This window comes from Mesocricetus auratus, unplaced genomic scaffold, assembly GCF_017639785.1.
Source record: "Mesocricetus auratus isolate SY011 unplaced genomic scaffold, BCM_Maur_2.0 Super-Scaffold_100676, whole genome shotgun sequence".
Taxonomy (NCBI): domain Eukaryota; kingdom Metazoa; phylum Chordata; class Mammalia; order Rodentia; family Cricetidae; genus Mesocricetus; species Mesocricetus auratus.
In genome coordinates, this window is record NW_024429266.1 from 169,109,736 (window position 1) to 169,132,971 (window position 23,236).

The following is a 23,236-nucleotide window of genomic DNA, read 5'->3' on the forward strand; positions in this document are numbered from 1 at the left end:
CTTCTTGGCTAGCCAGCAGCATGGAAACGGAGCCCTGCTCTGTACTGTGCACACCCAGCTTGTGAGGTCTGTTTCCACTTCTCCAGACCAGGCTGCTTGCAGAGGATCAGCTGTCTCCAAACCCTCTATGCAGCCAGCCGGAAGCCTGTAGCTTGGGTTAGGAACCCATTCTGTGCCAGGGACTACAGGAAGTACGTCATAGACCTAGCCTCTTCTCATGACCTTTGTAGCCAATATGTAGTCCAGTGAGGACAATGAGGCCAAGCCTGCTCGCTGCCCACTCCCTGAGCACCCAACTTGCACAATGTTGGCACTAGGCACCATACCCCAGGATGAGGACATGGTCGGGGATCCTAAATACTCACTAGACAAGGAGTGAATGTAATGTGACCTGACATGTGTTTCCTTCTTGGCCTCTTTCAGGCCTCATCCCCCTCAGGACAATTGAGGAAACTAAGGCCTCAGATCAACGGACTTAAGAAAGGTCACAGGGCAGGTTGCAGACAGAAAAGAGCCTTGAAAAGTGTCTTTGAGTCTCTCCCTGCTCCCAGATAGCAATGCTGTCCTCACACTCAAGGTCCCCAGACTCTGAGCGGAAAAAGCCTAGGGGCTCCCATCCCCAATCACTTTCCGGTCAGCAGCTCCCAGCAGGGCAGGGCGACCCCACCCTCCCGTCAGCTGCAAGGCACAGCGCCAGGCCAGGCACACACTGACTGTTCCCAGGCACTCCCTAGCCCCAGCCCCGCTGCACCCGTCTGAGAACTGCCAAGGGCGAGCAGGGGAACAGCTCACGTGGGCCCCTGCTGGGCCTGCCAGCTCAGATCGTTGTCACCACACCCTGCAGGGAGTGTCCCCAGGAGCACTCTGAGACCCCCTATCCTGATCCCGATCCAGCAGAGAAGGCTCCAAAGTGGGCTGTAGGGATTTGAGGAAGTACGTGGGATGCGGTTGAGGCAGCAGAGCGGGCAGTTAGCTCTGGTAGAGAGGAGAGAGTGTCTAGGTCGGCAGCATTAGAAGAGAGGGCGTTTCTGCAGAAAAGGAAGTGGGTGTTAAGAGCTGCACACACATTGCCCCGTGGGAGTCTTGTGAGGGAAGTCGTCAGGACCTGCCGCATGCACAACACTCTCAAGTCCGGTTATCTCAATTCCTGTGACTTCCCAATGTGTAGCAGCCAGTAATGATGAGCATCCATTGTGTGGGGGCCACCCGGACAAGCTTCCTGAGGGTCTTGTTAACTCATAGGCCAGGCTCGTCCCTTGTCTGAACACTGACACTTCTCCCCTTACTTCAACTTAACTTAAGGTATATTCATGCAGTTTCCAGAACCCTCCAGGTTGCTTTGGTCTATTCAAAATCCCAATCTTAGTCATATGGTGCATTCTTATTCCATGTGCCTTAAGAACAGGAAGTTTTTCTTGATTTGGTTTTGACATGGTTTGACATGGTCTCAGGTAGTCCAGGCTGGTTTTGAACTTGCTAAGTAGCTGAGACTGACGTTAAACTCCTGATTCCCTTGCTTCCAGCTCCCACAAGCAGAGTACTGAGATTACAGCTGAGGACTACCACACCCTACTTTTTTTTGTTTTTAACATTACTTTGAACCCAGACAATGGCAGATAATAAGGTGAGGTGTTCCTGGGAAAGGATTTTCATGGACAAGTGTCCCACAATTTATCTTATTTGGTAGCATGAAGTTTTTCTTGGTTGTCAAATTCTGAACAATTTTGTTATGTGTGGGTACACATACCCCAAAATTTCATTTTCTTCCTTTAAAAAAAAAACACAGAAGATTAAACCCAAGACGTGTTAGGTCCTTTCACATGACACCCAAATACTCTACCACTGAGCTGGGTGCTACTACTCCTCACTATACTACAGAAGCTCTGCAACCCCTGTATTCCCTATCTCGTCCTGTGTGCCTTGTTTTACTGAATACTGTGGTCAGAAGGGGAACTGCAGAACAGCAGGACTGAACACATTACAGAAGAGCCTTCACTGCCTTCAGGGCCTTCTTTGCACCTCGAGCGCCCTCCCTTACACATACACACACATACACACACACACACACACACACACACACACACACACACACACACCCTGAGGTTTCAGAACTGCCTGACCGCCGCTCAGAGGATTGGTTTGATGCATGTCTTATCTCTTAACATGTAAATCGGCATGTGGTTGCTGAGGCCTGTTAATCCCAGCACCAAGGAAGGGAGGCATCTATTTAAGGCCAGCCTGAGCTACGTAGCCTACATAGCTAGACACTGTCTCAAGAACAAAGAACTGATAGAATACCTTTCCTTGATTTCCATGGACTACAGGTTTTGCTTTGTTTTGATTAAGATAAAGGTTGGTTTTCTCCATAGACCAGGCTGGCCTCAAACTCGTTGCACTGCCTCAGCTTTCCAAGTGTGGGACTGTAGGACTGCCTGTTGCTTACATTTTGACAGCCTAGATGCGTTGGAAGGCGGTGTCAAGTATCTGAAAAAGAAGAAAGACTGTGGTTTGGGGCAATTTGAAGGAGATCTGGTAAGAATTTATAGAAAGAATGAAGGAAAAACAGTCTACCAGCTAGTCTGTATTTTAATAGTTGCAGTAAGTTTAGTTCTTGACATAGAGCATATGTGTCCTGTTTATCCTGTGTCTTAGTTTGGGGAGACATTTAGTTATAAGGGGTCAAGGGATCCTGGCAGTGACTAGGAAGGGCCTAGGGAGCAGGTGGTAGTTTAGCGCCCGGAAAAAAAATCTAGGATCTGAGGGATCTTGGTTCACATTGTTTTGGTTCTCCGCCACACAGGTGAAACGAGTTAGAGCCAGGCACACATGAGTCTGCCAGGACCTGGGGCTTGGTGCTGAAATCCCAGGAGCAGGTGCAACCAGAAAGGGCTTGAATGTTAGACCTACCTTAGACCCACAGACTTGTTCCGGGTCACTCAGTGAACCTTGAGAAAGAGACCTTAAAATGGCATTTCATAGAATGAATGCTGCCTGAAAGAATTATAAATTTCAAAGTGATAAAACACACAAAGATTATTAGCAACAAAAAGAGAGCTATTTCAATAATCTTCGAGGCTTATCTTGTAGTGAGCTTATATGAGTTACAGAAACCAGCCTCCAGGGTTTTTACAGTCCTCCCTCTAAAGCTCTCAGTCCCTGTAAAGGATAGCAAAATTGAATGGGACGGGTATGGTGGGTTTCTATCCTGTGGGGCTGAAGAAGACTTGTGGGTACAGCAGGCTTGAGTCCTGAAGGTGAACGAGAAGCTAAGGTCATGACCCCTGAGGATGTCACTCAGGTCCACGGCTCTATTTTAAACAATAGCTCAGGCTAGCCACTACCCAGAAGAACACGAATGAGTATTTCACCATCCAGCATCTGATTATAGCCTCTCCCTCCCACACTCCTAAGCTCGTGGGTCTCTATCTTGATTACGCTGTAACTTCTAGAACAGGGCGGGATCTTATAGCATGTTCTCGGCTGCCGTTCCCTCGACTATCACTTAAGCCAGACAATTAAGGCAGTCTCAGGGTTAGAACCACCCTCTTGGGCCATGCATAGTGGCACACTTCTGTTATCTCAACACTTGGAAGGCTGAAGTAGGAAGGTGGAGAGTTTTAAACTACCCTGGGCTGCACAGTGAGCTCCAGGCCAGCCTGTGTTACAAAAGTAGACCCTGCTTAGGGAGGTGGAAATGGTAAAGAAAACAAAACAAAAAGAACCTTTCTCTTGCCAGGTTTTGTAGTTATAATCCCAGAACTCAGGAGGCTTAGGCAGGATTGCCATGAGATTAAGACCAGTTTAGGCCCCAATAGGAGGTCTCTATAAAAACAATGATACCACCATTCTTTCCCATTCAGGGCCAGCTGTTCCTCCTATCTGTCTCCAAAGTAGCTGCCATCAGTTTCTTGCCACCCTGTGTATGGAACACAAACACATACAAAGCCAGCAACACTTTTCTCACCCCCTTGGCTTGATCTGTGACTTGATCTTTAGATGTGTTACATTTGTGTATGCTGTGGAACATTTGTTTTAATGGTGTAAAAATGTGTTGCATTCATTTATGCTGCATTTGCTCAGCTGTGAAGCTTGTGTTACTTTGCCTGTTGAAAACACCTGATTGGTCTAATAAAAAACTGAACAGCCAATAGCAAGGCAGTAGAAAGGATCGGCTGGGCTGGCAGGTAGAGAGAATAAACAGAAGATGAAATCTGGGAAGGAGAGATGGAGGAGCGGGAAAAGGAGGAGAAGAGGACATCAGGGGCCAGCCACCCAGCTACACAGCAAGTCACTGAGTAGCAAGTAAAGAAAGGCCGGATGTTGGTGGCACGCGCCTTTAATCCCAGCACTCGAGAGGCAGAGGCAGGAGGATCTCTGTGAGTTTGAGGCCAGCCTGGTCTACAAAGCAAGTTCCAGGACAGGCTGGCTCCAAAGCTACACAGAGAAACCCTGTCTTGAAACAGCCCTCCCCCGCACCAAGAAAAAAGAAGTAAAGAAAGGTATACAGAAATAAAAAAGGCAAAAGCCCAGAGGCATAAAGTAGACAGGATAGCTTAAGAAAAGCTGGCTAGAAACAAGCCAAGCTAAGGCTGGGCATTCAAAAGTAAGACTAAGCCTCCATGCATCTATGTGTTTGAGGGCTGGGTGGCAAGAGTAAAGAGTAAAATACCAACCAACAATACTCTGTATCCCAGGGGCTCTGCCCCCCCCCTCTTTCCTAAACAACCTTGTCATTTTGGCCATGCGCTCTCTTGGTTCTTGTCTCTTGCTTCTCGTTTGCTTTCTTGACTCCTCTCTTGGTCTGCTTGCCACCTCCCTGCCCACACCCCCACTTTCTTCTCCTCTCACTTTCCACCTCTACCTCCTCTCTCCTCTCCTGACTGAGTTCACTCTGGATTCTTCCAGGTGCCTCTGGCTGTATCTGCCCTCATATCTACAATATGGTTTCTTCAACCATATGGTTGGAACTGTCATATTCTCATTCTCCCTCACAGGCAAAAAATTCATACATGTGAAAAAAAATAAATCTTTAAAGAAAAGCAAATTTGACTGGAGAGATGGCTCAGAGGTTAAGAGCACTCGCTGCTCTTCCAGAGGTCCTGAGTTCAATTCCCAACAACAACATGGTGGCTCACGACCATCTGTAACGAGATCTGGTGCCCTCTTCTGTAATGCAAGCAGATATGTAGACAGAACACTGTATTCATAATAATCTTTAAAAAAAATAAATTGTTAAAACAAATAAAAATAAAAATAAAGAAAAAAATTTAAGCCAGGCATGGCAGCATTGGGAAAGACAGGGGATACCTCAATCCTTGAAGCCAGTCAGGTCCTGGAAACCTGACTAGAGCTGGTGAGGGAATGAAGGAAGGACAGACACCAACACATGTACAGAAAACCTGGTGGGCAGAGCATAAGCTGACAGAGCTGTACCAGTACTCACCACAACCCAGAAACCCAGCACCTTTTTTCTGTACTGCAGAGAGGGGAGGAGTTAGCCAGCCCCTGTAGGAGGTCTCTGCAGGGAGAAGCCTCAGGCTGTAAACATCCTGGGGCCAAGGAAGCTGTAGTTGCTAGTTTTTACACATCCTGCCAATATTTGCATTTAGAGAAGAAGGCTTTGCCATCCCCATAGTTCTGAGGCTTTGCTCCTTAACATGGCTATACTTATGACAATACACAGTCAATAGGACTTCCTTTGCTCCCTGGGGCTCAATGACCTTCCAGTTCAGCCAAATTAGCAAACTCAAGGTTCATTTAGAGATGTTGTCACTCAAATAAGAACAATTAAGACAGCTAACATTGACCTCTGACCTTCACCTATTCTCACACATCACACACACACACACACACACAAGCAAGAGAGCTTCATGTAAAAGCTGTGTGTATAGTAGTTATATTTTATTATTTAGGGAATAGTGACAACAAAAGTCCTCTGAGTTCAGTACATACTCATCTTTCCCAGGTATTTTTCATGTATGCTTGGTTGAATCCATGCACTCAGAATCCATGGATATGGTGGGTACACTCATTGTGCCTACTTTCCCAACTACTTTGCAGTTGGGCAGGGCTCCATGGAGACAGGTGGTCCTGTCCTCCACACAGCATCAGCTGGGGCTGGCTCAAAGGCTGGAGGGTGGAATAATTTGAAGGCTGGCTGTCTCATGTCTGGAGGTTGGTGGTGGGAAGACTACAGCATGTCGGGCTAGGATGTCTGAACTCCTTGGGCATCTACAGATCTTTCCACGGGGTGTCTCCAACACAGTGACTTCTGGCTGGCCGACCATTTAACATGTCAACTAAGGACCCTGGGAAAGCCATTTCCAGGAGACACTACATCAATTGCTATGATTTCCACTATGTACGTCTTAAAATCTCATTTCTGCCCTGTCACTGGCCCATCCACATCCAGGGAAACAGAGTGCAAGTCACCTCTTAAGAAAGGAGGGTGAATTCACACTGCTAGAAGTGCTCAGGTGTGCCATGTTTACAAAGCAAAACCATTTCATCCAAACTCTATGTATGAATTTCATGCTAGAGATTAGAAACTAGGTAAGAAGAGCTAGCTCAGGAGGTAAAAGTGCTCGCCCTGCAAGCCCCCAAATCTTAATTTGATCCCAAACCCATGATGGAAGGAGAAAAACCAACTTCCAAGAAGTTGTCCTCTGACTTCCATGTGTGTGTGCACATGTAATAATGATGGCAGGGAGGAGGAAGTGCCTCATTTAGTAGAATGGTTGGTTAGGATGCCCAAAGCCTGAGTTTGGTCACCAGCACAGGATAAACCAGGTACGATGATGAAGTCTGTAATCCCCACACTTGGGAGCTGTATGCCAGAGGATTAGGCAAAGTTTGAGGCCTCTTAATAATAGCAAACTCTGTCTCAGAACAAACAAATAAAACATTTGAGAGAATAACTAATTACGGGAGCTTAGAGTAAAATAATAACACTGCAGTTGCTGATTGAAGTACTTAGGGGCATGAACTCACTTCCTTCAAAAGTGCCTTGATCTAGGACCTGAGTTCAATCTCCCTTTCCACTTTGAGTTGAGTTAGTGGAACTAACTATTACTATTACTGTCATTTTGGTAAACCCCTCTCTCTTTAAAGTGTGTGTGCGCACGCACACATGCATGTGTGTTGCCAACATGTACATCTGTACAGCATTTGCATGTCTGGTATGTATAGAGGCCAGAAGAGGACATCAGGTCCCACAGGACTAGAGTTACAGACACTTGTGAACACTGTGTGCGTTCTAGGAATCAAACCGAGGTACTCTGAAAGAACAGCTAGTGCTCTTAACTGTGGAGTCATCTCCCCAGCCCCAAAATCCTCTCTTAAAAAAGACTTCAAGGCATTGGAATGACATATTTTAACTGTTTACATTTACTGATGGAAGAGCTGCACGAGCATGTCACAACATGCGTGTAGAGGTCCAAGAACTACTTATAGGAGTCGGTTCTCACCTTCTATCATGTGGCTCTGGGAATTGAACTCAAGTCATTAGGCTTGGCAGCAGGCATCTTAACCTACTGAGCCATCTTAGTGGCCCCCTTCAAATGTTTTAAATTTTACTTACTTAACTTTTTTAAAATGTTTTTAATGGTTTTCATGTCTGCAGGTGTCCATGGAGACCAGAAGAGGCATCTGACTCGTTGGAACTGGAGTTACCGGCTGTTGTGACCAGCCTGACTGGGGGCTCAGAACCAAACTCAGGTCCTCTAGAAAAGCAGAAGCCCTTATAACTACGGAGGCCTCTCCCTAGCCACTAATTGCATAGTGAATTTGTTTGTTTTTGAAACAGTGTCTCACCATGTAGTCCTGGATACCCAGGAATTCACTATATAAACCAAGGTGGTCCCTAATTCGCAGAGACCCACATGCCCCTTGCTTCCTGGGTGCTGGAATTAAAGGCACACACCAAAGTATAATTTTGGAAGAACAAAAACAAGTAATATTTGTATTACTGCAAAAGGCCCCAGGCCAGATGCCAATTAGAGAGGGGCTGCTATGCCTCCATGGCATCCCTGTGGACATTTTGTGAGACAGGTGCTTAAAACTCTTAAGAGAACTAAAATACAGGCCAAGTTCAGTAACAATGACCCATAAGTAAGGCTGAGGCTGTGACTCAGCAGAGCTTGCCTAGCATACCCAAGGCCCTGGCTTTAGCCCCAGACTAAACCAGGGTCTATGACTCACACCTGCAATCCCAGCACTTGGGAGGTAGAAGCAGGAGACTTACAAGTTCTGGGTCATCCTCAACTACAAAATGACTTAGAGGCCAACCTGATCTACATGAGGGCCTCTCCCTAAAAGGACAAAATAATCATATATTCCTTAAAAATTAAAATGCCTGCGTGAAATATTTCTCTTATCTGTGGTCCAGTCTCTAAATCTCCCCCCCCTTATTTATTTTTTCCCTAGAATAAGATGTTTTCATCATAACCTATAGACATGATTTTATAATTCTTTCATGTTGGTTTTCCAAACTATCTCAGTCAATAAACTTTGAAGTCTGCCAAACTGGGAGCCTTAGGATGTATCAAATGTTTGCATTTTAATTTGTCTTCTCAACAATGTGACTTCAGAGATTTTCAGGCCAACTGACTCCTAACATTTCACAAATCTAAGTCAAATATCACTAACAAGCCCATATGTGAATAAACATTTCTTTTATAAAGTGAATTATGCCTTTTACAGTACTTACTGGGAAATTTTCGTTTTCATCATTTACCTCTCTCAAAACTGAACACACACACAAAAAAACACAATTATAGAGTGATGAGAGTCTGTTCCAAACTCCAACATTTTAACACTTCGGTTCATTTTTAAAAGCAATGGGTCGTTTTTTAAAATGGTTTGCCGCGGGGGGGGGGGGGGGTTAGAAGAAAAAGAATGGTAAAAGGATGGTGGGCGGAGGGAGCTCTAGTGAGGAACAGGAGATGTCATTGCTGAGTAGAAATGACAGAGTCACAAGCTGATGAGAGGTGTCAACACGTCTCCCGACCAAATAGGACAAGGGCCAGCCAGCACCCTGCCGTTGAGATGGTTTCAGTGTGGCCTTTCTCAAAGCCACAGTAACTAACAAGCCGGGCTTTCCAAACAGCTTTTACAGGCTGCACGCTCGCTCACGGAGATGTACAGGGGACTTCTTTTCATTTTGAGATGAGAAAGTTTACAGAAACGATTACCAGCATAGTCTCATCACCTCTTCCTCCAACTTAGCATCGAAATGAAAAAGAAGGAAGAATGACTCGAGCCCTCCCTGTTGGTGGCTCAGCTGCCACCGAGCTTTCAGACACTGGTTATGTGTGTGTGACTCTAGGGAACGCTGACAGCCCCACAAGGGGTCAGCTAAACCCATTGTTCAACTGGTGTTTCAGGTCGGGTTGGCCCCACCTTTCCGAAAGGTCCCAGGGAACCCAGGATTTTTCCAGTCCTGGCAGAAATACTGCAAGAGTCACTTGTCATTCCACTTCATCTCTAAGCACAGCTTTCCCCTGTGGGGAAGTGATGCTAATCCCACATGCCCTGACTTTTCACAAGAAAAAAAAAGTAACATTGTGTAACATTTCCCATCATCTAGCCTAACAATGACTTTGTGAGACCAGGGCTGAGGTGAAGCAGAGGCTAAGAAGAGGTTAGCACCTGACCCTCTCAGCATCTTAGAGTGGCACTGTCAAGCATCTTAGAGTGGCACTGTCATATTCTGAACTGAGGTCCCACCGCCAATGCTATACACAGGAAACAGCTATTAACTGGTAAAGTGCTACATAAGCATCAGATGCCATTACCATCATTACAACTTCAAAGTTGTGAAGCTTCATTTTTAAATTATATTAAATTATATTCTGGAGCCTAGAAACAGCTCAGTCGATAAGGGACTTGCATACAACCACGAGGAACTGAATTCAGATCCCCAGTGTCCACTTAAAAACCTGGACAATAGTAGTATATGACTATAACCCCAGCACTGGGAGGTAGGGGTATAGATGGTCCCCCAAACTATATCTCAATAAATAAATGTGGGAGCTGGGCATGGTGGTGTATGCCTTTAATCATGGCACTTGTGGGGCAGAGGCAGGCAGATCTCTACGTATTTGAGGCCAGCCTGGTCTATGTAGCAAGTTCTAGGCCAGCCAGAATTATTTTTGATCTTGTATCAAAAATAGAAAGAGAGAGAGAAGGGGGGGAAGGACGGAGAGAGAAAGGAAGGTGGGTGAAACATGATGGAGGAAGGTTCCCAGCATCAACTTTTGGTCTCAACATACATAGGTACACCGTGCATCTGTGTATACACATCAACAAGAACCCCGCCACACACAAGCACTCTATATTCTGTGTTTATGTGCATCCATCATAATGTATTTTTCTGATTTGTTACAGTATTAATATTATATGCTTACTACAGAGAATTAAGCTAAAGAGAAAAAATATAAAATGAAGAGTCAAACAAAGAAGTATGTTGACTAAGCCCCAACCCCTATTTCCTATCTTAATTCTCTCCTGCAAGGAACAAGAGGGCATTTGATCACCAAGTCAGTAGAAATGTTGTTTGTTAATGAAGGGTCGGCCTGACATACAGATGAGATCAAGCAGTCATACCTTTTCAGCTTTAATTACATCAAAATATTTTAAAGACTCAATTACTAAGCCAAAAAAATGCTAGTCAGAGGAGGATCCCAAGAATATCTTGAGCCTCTCAATTTGCTCAAGATTGTCCCTGAGGCAATAGTCAATTCTAGAAAGACTGGGTCTAGAAGAGGGACTCCAGGGTCTCATCATTTATAAAGGATGGTTCAGAATGTATGTATCTGCAAAGAATAGCCCAGATACATTGGTTCAAGCTAATATTGCTGTGGAAACCAGCATAGAGGTCAGGGAATTCCTTGATTTCAGAGAGCTCCTTTGTCTTAGTCAGAATTTCTATTGCTGGGATAAAACACCATGGTCAAAAGCAACTTGGGGAGGAAAGGGTTTATTCCAAGCTTACACTTACACATCGCCGTCCATCACTGAGGGAAGACAAGGAAGGAGCACAAACAGGCCAGGAAAACTGGAGGCAGAAACTCATAATGCAGAGGCCATGGAGGAGTGCTGATTACTGGTTTGCTCAACCTGCTTTCTTATAGAACCCGGGACTCCAGGGCTACCCTCCTAAAGGTGGCAGCACCCACAATGGGCTGGACCTCCAACATCAACCTTCAATCAAGATAATGTCTCAGACTTGCCCACAGGCCAGTCTGGCAAGGGCAAGATATCTTCTGAGTTTAGGTTCCCTCTTCATAAATGACTCTAGCTTGTGTCAAGTTGAAATGAAACAAGCCAGCACCATCTTGGACTGCAGGTTTGTGAGAGGCAGAAGCGAGGGAAGAAGACAGGAGAGTGGGCTCCAGCCTTGAGGCATGCTCTTTCCAAAGGAGAGACTGTGACTAAAAACAAACATGAGGGGGTTCATGTCTGCCATTGTGCTGTTAGCCATGTGCCGAAGGACGAGATCCGAGATGTAAAACAGGAGGATCTGAGGTCCCATGAGCACCCATGCACAGAGCCTGATGAAGATCTCAGAACCAGTTGTCATGGCTTCCCTTAACTCTGCCCTCAATGACAACAAACACTCTGCCTTGTCCTGTGCTGTATTGGACTCTGTCCTAGTTGCAATTTCACATGTGGCATGAACAACATTTTCATGTCATCTCCCTAGACAAGTGTTCATCCACAAGGCCTCTCCTCAGATTTTGGGGCTGTGATGAACCCTCTGGACTCTCCTTCAGACCTAAGTCTAGCCTTTCTCTGTCCCCCTCTGGGTCTGCCATTTCAGGGAAATAGTAAAATCTTGAGGGAAAAATACAAGGGCATCCTTGTATGAATACAAATCTGAAAGTAACCACAACAACAAGGTAAGGCATCCTGCAAAAGTTGTGTACAGTTTCTCAACCCATTCCCTCATCCTGCCCTTTCTTCTTTTCTGATCACAATCCAATTCTCTGGTTCCCAGCCAATTACATACGGCAACATACTGAAGGAGAGAAAAGAACTAATTTTAGTCTTTCAGGAAACTTGCCTATGTGACAGTTCACAGTCTTTCTCTTTTTGAAATTCTATGACCCGAATCATCTCTGACAGTTGCTATACAGGCTTAAACATTACGTATAAGACAGGATTAAAGTCATCGCCCAAACAAACTACTTCACTGCAAAAAATAGGGATCAAGGCTTATTTTATTAAGCATGAAAAACACTTGATAAATCCACCCGAAACAATAACACGGGCTGGAGACATGGCTCAATCAATTACCACTCTTGCAGAGGACCTAGGTTCCGTTCTTAATACCCACAGGGCAGCTGACAATAGCCTATAATTCCAATACAGGCAAAGTGAGCCTGTAACTCCAATACCAGGGAAAATGATGCCTCTTCTGACCTCCTTGGCCTGCTCCACACATACAGTGAACATATTCAGGTGCACACACACACACACACAGGCATAAAATTAAAACTCAAGAAACCTAGCACATATGCAGTAAATAAAAGAGGAAGTCTAAATTTAAAATTGCATTCTATTACACTCTAGTCAAAGGGTAATTTGATCTCATATTAGTCATACCCCTTTTTAAAAAGGGGGGCTTTTCAATTCTCATTTCTCAGATACAGATTATGAAGAGCCACTAGAAAGCAATCGATCAGAGAGTCACACTGCTTGAAGAATAGAATTAGCCAGCAATGAAAGCCATACCAGGAATTAAGACACTTATTTAAAAAATAGCTTTAATTTCTGCCTCTGCTGCTTTGCTGGGGAATGTCACTTGCAATCCACTCTCACACATCTGTATCAGCACCTTCAACGCTGCCTTGCTGCTGCCTTACTGCCATCATGTCCTCAGTCACCAACAATGGCCATCCATCCCTCATGACTCTGTCCTTACTGCCATCATGTCCTCAGGCACCAACAATGACCATCTATCCGTCATGAATCTCTCCTTACTGCCATCATGTCCTCAGTCACCAACAATGACCATCTATCCGTCATGAATCTCTCCTTACTGCCATCATGTCCTCAGGCACCAACAATGACCATCTATCCATCATGAATCTCTCTCTCTTTCACAGTGGTACAGGCAAGGCCAATAAGATGATCCTTTTTTAAGGTATCAGAACATTTCCAAGGCTTTGGGATTTAAATCATCCCACCTTCCACTCCCAGTTTTGTGTTTTTGTTTGTTTTTTAGACAGGGTCTCTCTGTGTAGCAGCTCTGGCTGTCCTGGAACTCACTTTGCAGACCAGGCTGGCCTTGAACTCACAGAGATCTAGCTGCCTCTGCTTCCCAAGTGCTGTGATTAAAGGTGTATAGTCCCAGTTTTGATTCACCAGTTTCCTCTTTCTCATAAAACCATTTGACACACATAATTTATTTAATTAACTGTTTTTAAAGATGACTTATTATTTTTAATTTATGTGTGTGTGTGTGTGTGTGTGTGTGTGTGTTTAGCTGTGTGTGCATGTGTATATAGATGCCTACGGAAGCCAGAAGAGGCCATGAGATCCCATGGAGCTGGAGTGACAGGCAGTTGTGAGCTGCCTGATGTAGTCACTGGGAACTGAACTAGGGTCCTGTACAAGAGCAGCGAGTGTTCTTAACCACTAAGTCATCTCTCCAGCCCTTGCATACATTTTCTTTAAAAGAAATTTTAAAATAGTTCCTTAGTTATGATTTTTTCTCTTTACAAAAAGTAAAGAAGTATACTTCTATTGTTTGAGTTGGCATACAAAGTAATGTGTCAATCACTAGAACCATGCATTTACTAAGCAAATGGAAAAAATTGACTTTGACTTCATTTACTTTTATTTCTGCAATTTGTCATTCATAGACAAAAACTACTCAGCGTAAAATTAATAAAGGTTCCCCCCAGGTGATCATATTGTGTCTCTAATGAAGATGACAGATTTGTACATTTGAGATACTTGCTTTAATTTCAAGATCATATTTGAAAGAAAAAAGAAATCTAAACATAATTTAGAGAGCAATTTCTATTTATTTCAATCTCAAATTATGATGCATCTGAGCTCCATCACACAGCCTGATAGTGACAAAATTACTTCAAGTGCATAACCCCTTCCTAAGTGTCAATGGCTACTGAATTCTTACAAATGTCCATATTCAGCCAGGCATGGTAGAATATGCCTACAGTCCCAGCACTAGGGACACTGACGGAGAAGGACCGCAAATTGAAGGCTAGCCTGGGATACACAGTCCCTGCCACACTCCCTTCCAAAAATAATCAGGTTTCTATTCAGCTTCATCTATATGGAGGAAACCCTTCATTAAAACTGGTATAATGGTAGTGGTGGTATCTTCCCAGGAAGAAGGAAGACCTGAACTTGGTCTGAGTAATTTATAATGCCAAGGGGGGGAGGCATTCCTGTTCCATGAATTTCATTTCCTCAACACCTGATGGTCTACCTCTTCTGTGCTTATATGAATACAAATCTGGTGCTCCCCCAGTGGACCTTATGTAAGAATGGAAAATCAGGAACGGAGTATGCGCAAGCAATAGCAAAGATATTCTATGAGCCAGATGCTCCAACTGACTTGCAGGATTCCGCTGTCTAAAGACTATTTGATCTCATATACTCAGCTGCAAAAACTTCCAGGTTAAGCTAAAACAGGGATAATCTGCTCACCTCCCACCAAAAATAAATAATGGAGCAGACATCTCTTTGCCCCTTTCCTTTTTGACACAACGTTGCATGTGATTATTTCATTGTCATAATCTTGCAATTCCAAGTATTATGTAACCAACTGCTGTTTTTTTCCCAATTAAAACACTTTGTCAGGGACAAAACCACCTTACAATAAATTTACTAGTTCTAGCTTTTTGAGACAAGGTTTTGTTATGTAGCCCAGGCTACAAAGCAAACTCAAGATCCCGAGTCTCCCAAATATGAGGGTTATAGGTGCACACCGTCTTGTCCAACTGGAACAATTTAACATCAATATCAGGCATTGGGACATAGCTCAGTTTGTAAAGTACCTGCTCTACAAGCATGAGGACCTGAGTTCAAGCCCCAGAACCCACATTTAAAACCTTAGACACAGTGGATTGGCACTTTGAAATTCAGCACTGAGACTGTAGAGGCAAATGGACTCCTGAGGTTCACCATGCAGACAGTCTAGCCTAACCAGCAAATAGAGAATCTCTCTCAAAAAATAAGGAGGACAGCACCTGAAGGACTCCCAGTGTTGGCCTCTGGCCTCCACATGCATACACGTATGCATGCTTGTACACACACACACACACACACACACACACACACTCACACTCACACTCTCTCAGAATGATCAATTAATGAAAATCAGCTCTCCAGCAAATCACACTGCAGATTCTGAGGTGGATCTTTCTTCTACCAACTCATTGCCTAATGGATTCATCTTTCATTTCAAAATATATAATACATCACGTGTGTGTGTGTGTGTGTGTGTGTGTGTGTGTGCTCAGATCTAACCATATGGACTCTTCAGTTGGACAGTGTCACTTGAAATAGATGTGTCTTTTTCATGAGGTTTCAGCTTTTTCAGAATTAGCTCTGATATGAATAATATTTTCACATAATTGCAAACACATTTTTCATTCCTTATAAGCTTCTAAACATCTTGCCTAAGGAAGCAACTAAAACAAACTTTGTTAACAGTGGAAAAATGATCTATAAAATAAAAAGTTAAGCCCTCATTCACCTCAAAGAAGGCAAAAAGCAGATGCCACATGGTAGCATTTTTTTAATTAGATTTTTAAATTTATTTTTCAGTTTAAATTTAGATTAGAAACAAGGTTGCTTCACAAGTCAGTTCCAGGTCCCTCTCGCTTTCCCTCCCCTCCTCCCATGCCCTCCCCTCCTCCCATGCCCTCCCCCCAACCCCCCCCATTATTCCCTCATTTCCCCAGGGAGGGTGAGGCCCTCCATGGGGGTGTCCATAGTCTGTCATTTCATCCAGGGCAGGGCCTAGACCCTTCCCCAAGAGTTCAGGGTGAGAGTGCATCTCGAATTGTTGGATGGGAGTCAACATGGGAGCATTTTTAAAGAGTTGAGATATGCAAAAGTGCACATGTAAAAAAAAACCAGAAAAGAAAAATAAAGTTCAGACATTGATCCAAACAGATATGGGATTTAAAAAAGACGTAGCTGGGCATGGTAGGAATGAGACATGCTCTGAGACAGGAAGACTGCTTGAGAGAGACTATACATCAAGATCCTACTGAGATGGGAAAAAAAGAAAAATCCAGAGGGAGTGAGAAGGAGGTAGGGAGGAACAGAGGATGGGTGGGGCAGTAGACCAGGCTGGCCTTGAACTCACAGAGATCAGCCTGCCTCTGCCTCACGAGTGTTAGGATTAAAGGCATGTGCCACCAACGCCCGGCTTTTCTTGATTTTTTCTTTTGTTTTGTTTTTGTTTTTGTTTTTGTTTTTTGTTTTGTTTTGTTTTTGTTTTGTTTTGTTTTGTTTGAGACAGGGTTTCTCTGTATTGCTTTGGAGCCTGGCCTGGAAAGGTGTGCGCCACCAATGCCCAGAAGGAAAAAAAAACTTTCTTAAACAAGGACAAATTTCAAACATGGGCTAGCAAAAAGGTTCAGGAGGTATAGGAGTAGCCACCAAGCCTGTTATCCTCTAACCTTTATACAGCATTCTCTTTCTCTCTTTCTCTCTTTCTCTCTCTCATACACACCCTACACACACACACACACACACACACACACACATATTTAAAAATTCTAAACAGCTAAAAAACTGTTAAGGTAGATAGTAAAAACTATCTACCCTGTAGTCTACAAGAAAAATAACATAACCCCATAATGAAATGGAATATATTTTTTTCTAACCAGTAGTAAAGTTCAAAAATCATACATGAAATTTTTGTTAAATTCAAGTATATACGAATAAGCTCCCTCTGGAGAAAGTCACCACAAGCAAGTGCTAAGTACAACAGTGATACATGATTTTTTTTAATTTTTGCAACTTTTAATCAGTAAGCAAAAACTTACCCCCCTAATATAAAAGAAAGACTCTTTAAGGTGAAAAGAAAAAGACTAATAGTACAGAATCACATGAGAAAAACAATTAAGAAATGAGACGCTGGTTTCCTTCAACAATTTGCAAATAAATAAATCTGAAAGCCTGATAACACCAAGTAGAAAACAATTATTTTCACATATTCCTGGTGGAAATACAAATTACATCAACTAAGGCTGTGGAGTTGGCTCCATGGTTAAGATGCTTGCTGTACGTGCCTGAGGACCAGAACTCAGATCCCCTTAACCCAAGTAAATGCCAGATTCCAGAAGCTCAAACAGGATCTCCTGAACATCTGAAGGCTGCCTCAATGAATACGACCAAAAGCAGGACGAGTCTTATTTCAGACTCTAGTCTCCACCCACACACACGCAAACACAAATGCATTCATGTGCCTAGTGCACACACCAAAATGAAAACAAAAAGACTATAGAATCCTTCATGTAGATAATTTTGGTGTGATTATTCCTTCAGCTGGGAGCTCTTGACTCTGTGGGTGGTCTTGTAAAATGACCATGGAAAAATTATTAACTACTGAGATGATTACCGGTCTCCAACCATGGAGATGAGTTAGATCTTTCATGTAATGGAATATTAGTCGGCTGTGGCAACGAGAGAGAAAATGGGAGGATATAGTGGTACAGAATCATCTATAAGATGCAGTAAACACGTTTCGAATGAAATCAAAAGTAACACTGTTACCTAACTTTACTCCTGATTATACATATATTTCCTTTGAGTTTCTCAAACTGCAAGTCGCAATAACAATTTTAAATTAAATTTGGTTTAAATTCATTATTGAAAGACAAAGTTGCAAAATTTATAAACATGAATTTGACTCTTAGTCAATTTAGGTTTTCTTCCAAAACCTATCTCTGTTACGTTTTAGCTTCAAATATAATTATTTTGTTTTGGTTAGAAACTTTTTGAATTATTGGTTAGGGGGCTCCAGAAGCCCCTCAAAAACATAGACTATTGCTATTGTTCTTGGTTGCCAATCAGAACTAGATGGTCAGACCCTATTGCTAAAAAATACCATGTACTTTTGTTGCAGGACATACAGAGATCATGCTAGAACTGACCTGAAAATTCCTCTCTGCTGATTTGCTTTCATAGTGTAGGAAGGTATGTATAGTATACTGGAGAAGAAAACTCACCAATGGTATTACTCAGTAGTGAACTGTGTATGCTACAAAAACAACCTGCCAAGCAAGATGTGGCCACTAGTTCTATGGTGGCACAACAGTTATGGGTACAACCAACTGCATTTGGATTAGATTTAAGGTCTACTTCATAGGAGAGAATTCATGCCTGGCCCTTAAACTTGGTCAAAGGCCCAAGGTTAGGGATGTTATACATAGAGGGGATCCTACTACTGTCATTTCACTAAATGGAAATGTCTTCAATTTACTTTATAAATACATATGTTTATATTGTAGATTAGTGCTACTCAATCTTATCCAATGAAGAATCTCCCTGCAGCAGGTAGGAGTTAATATAGAGATTCATAGCTGACCAGAGCGATGAGAATAAGTGACCATTGAGTACTCATCCCTAAATGCAACACCTATGCCAATACACATGGAGGATGGGGAGGAGTGCTGTCATTAAAACATAACATAGCCACTGCACTCATGAACTCACAGCAGCTATGGACACCTGTACAAGACCAAGCCAATAACATCAGTCAACATTCCAAAAGACAGTGCTAATTAGACTCAATGGATTAACAAAAAAAAAACCCAACAACTAAAAGGACATAAAGGGGAGAAGAGGAACTGGGGTGACTGAGGGGAGCTGGGGTTAGATCTAATAGAGATACATTATTTACATGTATGAAAATCTTAAAAGATTAAAAGATAGTCTATCAAAAATAAATTTAAAATAAAAAAAGAAATAGGGGCAAATATTCCTTGGTCAAGTATCCAATCTTATCACTAGAAATCCTTAATCAATCCAATGCTCCCCTTAGTGTATAAGTCTGTGACAGTTTTATGTTCAAGTTCACATTCTTTGTGGCGTGGATGAAGTTGGCTGAACAAGTTAATTGACCATCTGCATTTCTTATCTGTTTTTCTTCCTTTGCAAGTGGAATATAAAAATACTACTTCTATCTTTGAGTTAAAAACTCATTCATTTGGCTAGGAGTGGTGGCACATGCCTTCGATTCTAGCACTGGAAACAGAGGCAGGCAGATCTCTGAGTTGGAGGTCAGCCTTGTCTAAATAAGAAGTTCCAGGCCAGTCAGGATTATATGCTGAGACCCTGCCTCAATTATCATCATCGTCTTCATCTTGATAAATCTAAGATTGATGCTGAACACCTGCAATCCCAGCACTGGGGAGGAAGCTGAAGGAAGGAGATCAGAAGTTTGAGTTTATCTTGAGCTACCTAGAAAGTTTCAGGCCAGTCTCGAGTACCTGAGACCCCACCTCAAAAAGAAGTATCTTTAAAACCGTATATCATTATATATGCCCAACCCAGGCTGTAAGTGTCTTTCAAAACACTTCACAAAGTTATTAGTAGTTTATTATTTAGTCATCTTCATGTTTGTCTTCTTGTACCACTTCAAAGATAAGAATCTTTTCTTTTATTCACTACAGCAACCTCCATGCCCCAAGAAAGTGTAATACAGTGCCCTTCATAGACATCCTCAATGTCTATTTGTTAAACGAATGAACTACCTGTTTCTTCCTGATAGCTCTCCATCAGCTAGAATCACACACTCCTGGGTCTGAAACTGTCTCCGAGGAGTTGGTGAGACACAACTAACAAAGTGTAGAATCATATTATCACCAAAGCCATCAATCATTAATGAAGTAATCACACATCATCGGCTAAATAGTGCAGAGTCAATAATTAATTATCATTTTTGAAAAACAACTCAAGCAGCTCCATTAAAAATAACAAATTCCTGCCAGGCGGTGGTGGCGCACACCTTTAATCCCAGCACTTGGGAGGCAGAAGCAGGCGGATCTCTGTGAGTTTGAGGCTGGGCTGGACCGACAGCCTCCAAAACAACACAGAGAAACCTTGTCTCATAAAAACAAAACAAAAAAAAATGCTTAAAAACTCATCTTTACATATCACTATGTGATATTTTGTGGCTCTTACTGTATATACAAGTTTATTTATAAAGGGTTATCCATCTTGCTAATGGTCTATTATTTATTTCTCTTTTTTTAGCCTTTATATTTTTTATTAAAGTGCCAAGGGAGCCTATACACCTGTTTTGAAATATTTGAATCATTTAAAATAAATTAAACATTGAATATTTTATGGTTTCAGTTACAAACCAAGGTCCTTCTCTCCAAGAACCTATCTTGATTTACCACAATTCCAAATTAAAAAAATATTTGGAGAAAAGTTTTATTTACATTACAAAAAAGTTGAGTCAGAATAGAGAAGTCTGCTGAGTTTAGACCAGTTTTCCCTATTTTATTTCCTTAGATGTGCTTAATTTTGTGGTGTAACTAAAGATTTTGTTTATGTAATGCATGATTAAGATAATAAAGTATTTTCTATTCTTCAAAAAAAAGTAATTTAAGCTATGATTATGAACATCTGTATCCCAGCACATGGGAGGTGGAGGCAGGAAGATGAGTTCAAATTCATTGTGGGTTACCTAGTGAGTTTGAAGCCAGCCAAAGCTACACGAGAACTTTTCTTAAAACAACAATGAATGGCTACTGGAAAACAGTGCATGTTACCCACCTCCTAGGTGAATTCCATGGGCAGCAAAGTTCAGCATCTTCAGAAAGACCAGTAAAACCAAGTGAGGGCTGGGTACCACAAGTAATGTCAGATATGGAGTAACCAAGTTTATTAATGTGTCTCTGTATACATACAAAGCCTGTCTTCCCTTGGCTTATGGTAATGACTGCTTCCTTAACCCAATAGACAACAGATTTTCTTTTCTAATGTAACCACCATTTCATGGTTTGCACAAGACATACCTTTAGTACATCCAGATTTTCATAACCCATCAAACAGTTTTTCAGTATGTGCTATGGCAGGATATTCTAGAGCTGCCAAGAAAAGTAAATTCACAGAGCCGCCTGCAATTCAGTAACTATTGCAAATTAGCATAAATAGCCCTGTTTTAGAAGGAACGGCTTTTGCAAGTCATACAGGAAAAATAATGTGGCCCTGCATTTGCAGCATCAAAAATGCCCTGTGTACAGCTTCTCCATGAATATTAAACACAGCCCAATCATTCAGCACACTAATACACTCGGGTGAAACTCCAGTGAACCATTTGGTTAAGATCACAAGACTAACTAGGAAAACTAGCTAACAAGTACCTATTTTTACGGATTTTTTTTTTCATCTTAAAAGGAAAAAAATTGCATATCAAATAAAACCTCTCAACACTTGTCAGCTCTCCTGTGAACATACCATATAAATGGACGGGCACCGGCTGCCAGGAAAAACGAAAGGCCAAATTACACTTATACACCCATGCTGTCAAGTTCAGAGAGAAATCTGTCCTAGACCCAAGCCATCCACACGGCACACATACAATGAGTCTGTTAACAAGAGCTAAGAATGGATCAAATTCTTCAGATTTCTTTGCATAGATCTTACTTTCTGCATTGCCATCATACTTTAAAATGCCTCTGGCTAGTTGCTCAAGATACAAAACAAAGGTATTTTCAAATAGCAAATGTGCTTAAATACTAACCATTCCAACCCAAACTCCCAAAAGTGTTAAAAAGGACGGCTTACCTAGGCGCAAACATATCCACGGTGCTGTGGGTTGCCAGTGTGATATGCAGGAGTTTTGAACAATATCTAGAGCAAATGAAAAAGGAGAAACATATCAGAGCCAGTTTTGAACACTATTGTCTTGAGCATGAGACTTTTTATAACCATTTGAAGAGGACTTTCCTTTAAGGACAGTCGCTCCGAACATGTTTCTCCAGGTCCCAGCCCTGCCACTCTAACAGGTGGAGGAAGCTTGAGGAGTATTGATGAGCAACTTACTTAAAGAGAGAACAGGAGAATCTGGGCGCCAGGGGCAGGAAAAAAGCATGTGTAGGCAAGGCAAAGGGTGCCAAAGGGGTGAGGTAGAAGAAGAAAGTAGGAGAGGCCAGGGTGGCGGGTGCATGTCTTTGATTCCAGCATTTGGGAAGAGCCTGGTAGATCTCTGTGAGTTCCAGGTCAGACTACATAGCGAGTGCCAAACCAGTCAAGACTACACAGTGAGACCTTGTCTCAAAGAAGAGCAGGCGGGGAGGAAGAGGAGGAAGGGAGCATGAGGAGGAAGGGAGGAAGAGGGGAGGGAAGAGGAGGAGAAACTGTCTTGCCCTTGCCAGCTACCACCTGGGTCCTATTTCTCCGCAGGAGGCTGAACTTTCATTTCCACAGGTGTTTGCTGTTTCTCAATTCAAAATGTCGGACTCGTCTTTTTCACCCAGACACATAATCCCTTGGGTCTTCCCACCCTTGCTCACTATTGTAGTCAGCAGGTGATAAACCAGCCATGCTTAGAGCCTGGGAGTATCTGCATGAGCCCCTTTTCAATCTGATGGAACGTGCCTTCTGAACAACTTTGAAATGCTTCCGATTGCTTGTCCTTGGAGGCAATGCCTGAGATGGAACTCGGACATTGAGTACGCTAAGCAGGCCGGCTACCACTGTCCTACATTCCCAGTCACCTAATTCCAGATTTGAGAATGTCTCCAAATTCTCTCTCTCTCCTGTCAGATGTAGACTTTCTGATCCATTTTTTATACCAATATCCATCTCCCCTTCCCCTCACTGAGTATAGCATGACACGGTTAGAATCTCACATGCTCATCCCAGGTATTTCCTTCCCTTTCCTTCCCTTCCCTAATTAAAGTTTTTTTCATTCACTTTACATCTTGACTGCAGTTTCCCTCTCCTCTCCTCCTGTTCCTTCTCCTCCCTCTGGCCACCCCCCAAATCCACTCCTCCTCTATCCAGAAAGGGTCGGGCCTCCCTTGCTAGTCAACAAAGCATGGCACATCAAGTCAAGGCAGGAGCAAGCTCCTCTCCCTGCATCAAGGCTGGGTGATGCATACCAACATAGGGACTAGTTCCCAAAAGCCTGCTAAAGACCCAGGGACAGGACCTGATCCCACTGCTAGGAGCCCCCAAAACAGACCAAGCTACACAACTGTCGCACACGTGCAGAGAGCCTACGTTG

At 42.9% G+C, this 23,236-nt stretch overlaps 2 long non-coding RNA genes across 2 annotated transcripts in view; one reads left to right on the forward strand and one right to left on the reverse strand.

Annotated features, from left to right (window-relative positions):
• The window catches only part of LOC121136693, a 16,421-nt gene extending 7,736 nt beyond the window's left edge, over window positions 1-8,685 (forward strand). The window contains exon 2 of the long non-coding RNA XR_005873748.1: window positions 7,622-8,685. This is a non-coding gene — a long non-coding RNA (uncharacterized LOC121136693). The remainder of the gene's footprint in view (window positions 1-7,621) is intronic.
• LOC110340171 overlaps window positions 1-22,389 on the reverse strand; it is a 23,919-nt gene extending 1,530 nt beyond the window's left edge. Inside the window, exons 1-4 of the long non-coding RNA XR_002381944.2 lie at window positions 22,051-22,389; window positions 21,793-21,858; window positions 2,299-2,484; window positions 1-1,767 (exon numbers count right to left, since the gene is read on the reverse strand). The exon at window positions 1-1,767 is cut by the window's left edge and continues 1,530 nt beyond it. This is a non-coding gene — a long non-coding RNA (uncharacterized LOC110340171). The remainder of the gene's footprint in view (window positions 1,768-2,298; window positions 2,485-21,792; window positions 21,859-22,050) is intronic.
• Between the last annotated feature and the right edge of the window lie 847 nt (window positions 22,390-23,236).